A 6,244-nucleotide genomic window follows, 5' to 3' on the forward strand; every position below is an offset into this window, starting at 1 on the left:
TGCTGTGTGTTGTCAATCAATAGCCAGGCGGACCTGATGGTGAGCTAATCTCTTCATTCCCCATCAGGCTCCGTCCACCCTACTACAGAGCTCCTCGGCCATGCGCCTATCAGTGTGATGAGCTCAGTGGCTAGGGAGGAAGGGAGCCCATCGACAAAGGAAGGAGCCCACCGATAAAGGAAGGTCCAGTGTGAGCACTCTGACCTTAGTGCTGGGCACATGAATTAAGGGCGCTATTATTCCAATATTTGACCAAAAACAAAATGATTGGAGGTTAACTGAATGTTTTAAAATTTGTTTATACATATTTATATTCAAGGTGTAATATATTCTCCCTCCTAAAACATGATGTCTATAGCAATTTTTTTTCAGTTATATGATATGTGACACAGATCTTATCAGGGAAATGTAATGAGGCCTTAACGGTACTTTTCTGACAGTAGCTTTCCTTAGAACTACCTGTGCCTAATTCAAACAAGCATTTGGGCCAGTTTTGGTAACATTACAGAAACAGGTAATTATTACTGGACACTTTCATCGGACACTTTTGATCTCAATCCTGTGTGTGACTGTGGTTATGTTTTTTTTCCTTTTGGATACTTTTTTTTATAATTTTTTTGTCACATTGGAATTTATGAATATTTTGTCACATTTATGTAACTGTCTGTGACCATCTTAATGCAGCAATCAACAGAATTCTAAAGGGTGTCTTTAACACCCTTCGTGGATTTGCCCCTATATTTGGTCTTGGTTTACACTTTACTTAATTTATGAAAATATGTTTATAATGTAATATGACCAATCTGCATGTCTGTGTTTCACATGGATAAAAATAATTGTTGGGTCTTGCAAAAAATGCAATGACTTATATGTAAAGTACCTCCAGAGTGCAGTTACATTCATTATATAATCTCAAGGATTTGCTGTAGAACAGGGTATATATTTGTTAAAGGACACCATGTAGACTCATTGCTTACTCTGTCTCCTAGAGATGCAGGCTTGGCTTTCTTATGAATCCAATGGCTTCCATGTATTTTGGGTTACTGACTGAACCCAATGTTTATTCTGGGTCAGTGACTAGAAGTATTGAAGCCAGAGACAGACAGGTAACTAGAACTTTCTGAAGTAGGTCAGCAATGACAGCCTGCATGTCCCTGTAAGTACAGGTGTACTTTTAAATGTTATTAAGGGCCAACTCCAACCAAAACCAATATTTTACCTTCGGGATAGGCAGACATTTATCTCAGACTAGCTCCTGCTCCAGCTTGTTTTCTCTTCTAAAGCCTTGCACCATTTTCTCACCATCCTCTCCCACAAGGTCATTATGAGGTGTCCCTGTCCTACAGGTACTATGTGAAATTATAGTACCAATGCCTGTCTGGCTACTCTTTAATTAGAAGTTAATTTCCATCTGGTAATCTCATACTTGTGATAGCTGGTGGAGATGTTACTACTATCATCAGACACTTTTGATCTCAAGATTCCCTGTGTGTGGCCGTGGTTATGGTTTTTTCCTTTTGGACACTTTTTTTTTTAATTATTTTTTCACATTGGGCTTTATGGATATTTTAACACATTTCTTGGGACTCTGTATGGTGTACAATTATTCAAGATACTGTCATTTTTTTGTTCTACAGTTCATAATATTGTGTTTGATATGAATTAGCGCAACATTCTGTTATGATTTTAATAGGCTGGCTACACAGACCACCTTCTAGGTGGGTAAACACAGATGTCTGCACTAGTGTACGGATCCATAATCCCTAATAGAACACACATTAATGTGCAACACAAGTGTTAATGCAATGCAAAGTATGAATAGGCCCAAGGGGCGTATGAGACTAACGTTGTGTTGGGCAAAATATTACACGTGTCTTAACAGCAATACATTAAAATTTCCTCCGCTTTGATAAGGTTCTAAAGCTCTTTCTCTGGCTAGTAAGATATACAAAATATATATATATTAGTACAATTAAAGTGGTATTAAAGCTTTGTCATTTAAATACCAAACATGTTATACTTACCTGCTCTGTACAGAGGTTTTGCACAGAGCAGCTCCGATCCTCTTCTTCTTTTTGGGCCCTCCGATGGCGGTCCTGGCTCCTTCCCCTCGAGCAGTGCCCCCAGAGAAAGCAGCTTGCCCTGAGCCGCTGCTCTGTGTCCAAAAGACACAAAACTGGTGGCTCATGAAGGTAAAAAAACCTTCTGCCTTTAGAACCACTTTCAGTACTGTTTTGTTTTTTTGTTTTTTTTAGGCTATAGCCAAAAAAACACCTGCTTTTTCCATTGCCAAAACCAAATCTAGAGTTACTCCAATACACCAAAAAAATTACGCTAGGAACATTATTCTTATGGGCGAATACTTGGAGACCTTATATCCTTGTTTTGCACACCTCATTCCTCCTGATTTTAATGCAGTTTTAGTGCCTATTCACTCTGTGCATTTACCTGCATTTTTCCTCATGGATTTTCAACAGAACGCAGTGTTTCTCTGTGTTCCAGAGCTGTGCAATATTATGCAACATGTTTGCACAATATCACACCTCTCTGGATGGGCTTAAATGCCACCACACAGCATGCGCAGCACACCACACTGCACATCCATGTGCAGTGACATGAATGAAGTGTCACTTTGTGATCGTCACATAATGTTCACACACAAAAAAAATAAAGGGAGCTGTGTGATGCAATAAAGCAATCATCACACCGCCCCCTGCTGCACCTACCTGAAGTCCAAAACGGACTGCTACCTGCACATTAGATCGCTCGGGCAAATGTGAATAGAGGGTTATGCCTATGGGCCTTGAAGCTTTAGTAAATCTTCTTTCCCTCTACTCTCCCCTCCTTTTCTTTTGATGGGACACAACCTGTCTTAGTCCAGCAGAAATTGGGATGTTTCATTGTAGCTGACTGATTAGTAATGTCTTGAATCCTATACTACCTTGCTTTAAACAGATTTTTCATTCTTTACTAACTTCTATTTGGAGTTACACCTACCTTTTTGTATGCACTACCTCCTTTTCTAAGTACACAGTTTTTCTCAAATGCATGCTACCTGCATTTGTATTACATCAATGCTAAATAAAAATAATGGGATTTTTGTACTTAGCGTAAAATCCATTTCTCTGAGTTCGACAGATACAGCGCTCCATAAATCATAACTAATGGGTTATAATGCCTCCTCCATGAGTAGGACTAGGCAGAACAAAAAACACCTGGCTACCCCCATGGGCCGTCCTCAGCTGGTATATAACCCATCCCCCACCTCTGCTCTAGGTAATCAGCTTAGTAGCAAGCAGTATTAGAAATATCAGAACTCCACAGAGGGGTGGGTGCGGTGTCCGTCAAAATGGATTTCATGGTAAGTACAAAAATCCCATTTTCTCTTTCATTCATCGATGGACACAGCACTCCCTAAATCATAACTGGTGGGACATCCAAAAGCAGCGCCAAAAGTAAAACGAGGGGTAGGGAAAATAAGAGCCCTTAACCAGGACACAGGAGCCTTAACCGGGTCACAGGAGCATTGTCTGAAAAAATAAAAGTTTAAAGAAAAACACCCCTCAAGAGGGAACAGCCCCTCTTAAACTGCAGCCTACAAAACTTTGCGGCCAAAAGAAGCATCCGCAGATGCCAAGTCTCTACCTTATAGAATTTTGTGAAGGTATGCACCGACGACCAAGTGGCCGCCTAGCAAACTTGAGATATGGATGCCTGATGAAGGAAGGCCCGAGAAGGTCTCAGTGCCCGAGTAGAATGCGCCGTGACAGGGAAACATGGAACCTGACCTTTAATGGAATAGGCGTGAGTCACCATCTGTCTGATCCATCTGGAGATGGTAGCCGAAGAAGCAGCCAGCCCTTTTCTTGGTCCGTCCGTAACCACAAAAAGTGAGTCTGACCTCCGAAAGGACTCAGTAGATGCCAGATACACCTAAACTGCACAAACCACATCCAAGGTATGCAAAGCTAATTCCTTGGGAAGAGCCGGCTTGGGACACAAGGCAACACAATGTCCTCATTCAAATGGAAGTCAGACAACTTTGGACAGGGACGAAGAACCACTTTATCCCTATGGACCACCAAATAGGGACTGTGACAGGATAATGCTGCCAATTCCGATACCCTGCAGGCTGAAGTAATAGCCACCGAGAATGTCACCTTCTGGGATAACGTAGGCAAGGGAGACCGTATAGGTGGAGCCACATGTCAAACCCCCTCAATGAAGGTATGAACTAAAGAGTGTGTGGCTAGGGGGTCACTGAAAGAAGATTGCCAGGGCAGACACCTGGTTCTTGATGGAACTGAAGGCCAACTTCTGATCAATGCCCTGTTGTAGAAAGGTAAGGATCCCAGCCACAGAAAAGGATCGAGGGTGAGCGCCAATCGACTCACACTGCATAGCTGCGGTCTGCAGGTGCTCGCCAGCTGGGCTGGGGGGGACCACTGTATTTAGATTATCCAGCCCGGCAGTTGATTGTAGATTTCCCGAGAGAAAAACCAAAAAGATGTAAGGAAGGAGAAAATTGCTAGGACCAGAGATCCCAACCAGGAGCCTAGGTCCTTACTCCTGACTAGACAGATTAAAACTGATAACCTAGAGCAGAACGGGGGGGTTATATACCAGCTGAGGATTGCCTAGTCTTACTGGAGGAGACAATATAACCCACTAGTTATGATTTATGGAGCACTGTGTCCGTCGATGAACGAAAAAGAAATTAAACCACAAAACAGTATGCATTTTAGAAAACAGAGCAAAACATGATCTCATTCACATGGGCGTACCTGGCCATACACCTGTTTGAGTGCAGCCCTTCACTTAGATGTATGGATAGGTTCGCCTGTGTGAATGAGGCCCAATAGTGCAGCTTGTTGAAAAAAAAAAAAATCTGTACCTTCCATATGGCAAAATATTTTACTGCCCACGTGCTTAATAACTAACTGAAAAATGTCTGTCCATGTACACATCAGTTGCTAATTTGCATACCCTCCCTCTTAGATTGTAAGCTCTAATGAGCAGGGCCCTCTGATTCCTCCTGTATCGTATTGTAATTTGTACTGTCTGTCCTTATGTTGTAAAGCGCTGTGTAAACTGTTGACGCTATATAAATCCTGTAGAATAATAAACCATTTGTGTTTTATGTTCAAGTTGGGACATTGGAAACGCAGCAACTATACAAATTGTAATTGTTTTTGCCATAGCTGCAAGCTTTTCATTTCACTCTTCAGGGTATACTCTGTTGAAGCCTTGGTTCCCTTTTAGAAATACACTAAGAATATGTGTATATAAGGGCGAATTCACACGTGTGCATAAAAAATGCAGGTAAAAAGTCATTTGCAATCACTTGCGTTTTTTTTTTGTGAATTTATCTGCGTTTATTTATTTAAATGGATTTTTATTGAAATTTTAGTAAAGCATACAAAAACCGAAAATAAATGGCACATTATGGCAATTGCATAACCTACAGTAGTGAGCAGCTTTATGTCAAACATCCTTATTCACATCAGCAATACCTAGGCAAGGAATATTAATAAAGAGTTGTAACTTATATTATTCACAGCTGACAATAACCAGAGCCCTATGGTGCCAAGCAGTGCTATTTATGGTGTTTTATATAAACCAGAAAATAAAATGTGTAAAAACATAAAATAACAGAAAAGAAGAACATTTTCCTGTTGTTCAAAGATTGACGTTTCTTTTTTTGTATACAAACTTTTATTGAAAGGAAACAGAAAATGGTGGTACAAAGAGAATTGGTACATTAACATGACAAATAATGGTATCACGTAGAGTAAACAGAATTTTAACAATCTTAAGTATTTTCAAGTCATCTCAGTTCAATATGGGAATTTGATATCAAAATAAAAACAAGGATATACAAAATATAGGCGAGGGGGGTAATTTTCCTTTAGCTGCTAGAAGAATGATAAGGTAAGTAGGTGCTGCCACCGTCCCTGTATGTATTGTTGGGGTGTTTTTTGGTGCCTCAGGCCAAAAAGAATTGGGACTTTAAGGGCAAGTGCATAGATATAGAAACAATTATATAATATATATAATATAAATGATGTTTGATTTAAAATAAACAAAAATTTATTTACAACAGATATAAATCCAGATATTGTAGAAAAGAAACATATAGGTGAACAAAGTGCTTGGGGGTAGAGACCCCGGTGTGAAGGAAGTAATAAAGAGGTTGATTCAGATATGAATCAGTGACAATGGTGAAAAAGGTGACATTTTGATA

Source organism: Pelophylax lessonae (genome assembly GCF_965119305.1).
Source record: "Pelophylax lessonae genome assembly, chromosome: 4".
NCBI classification, from domain to species: domain Eukaryota; kingdom Metazoa; phylum Chordata; class Amphibia; order Anura; family Ranidae; genus Pelophylax; species Pelophylax lessonae.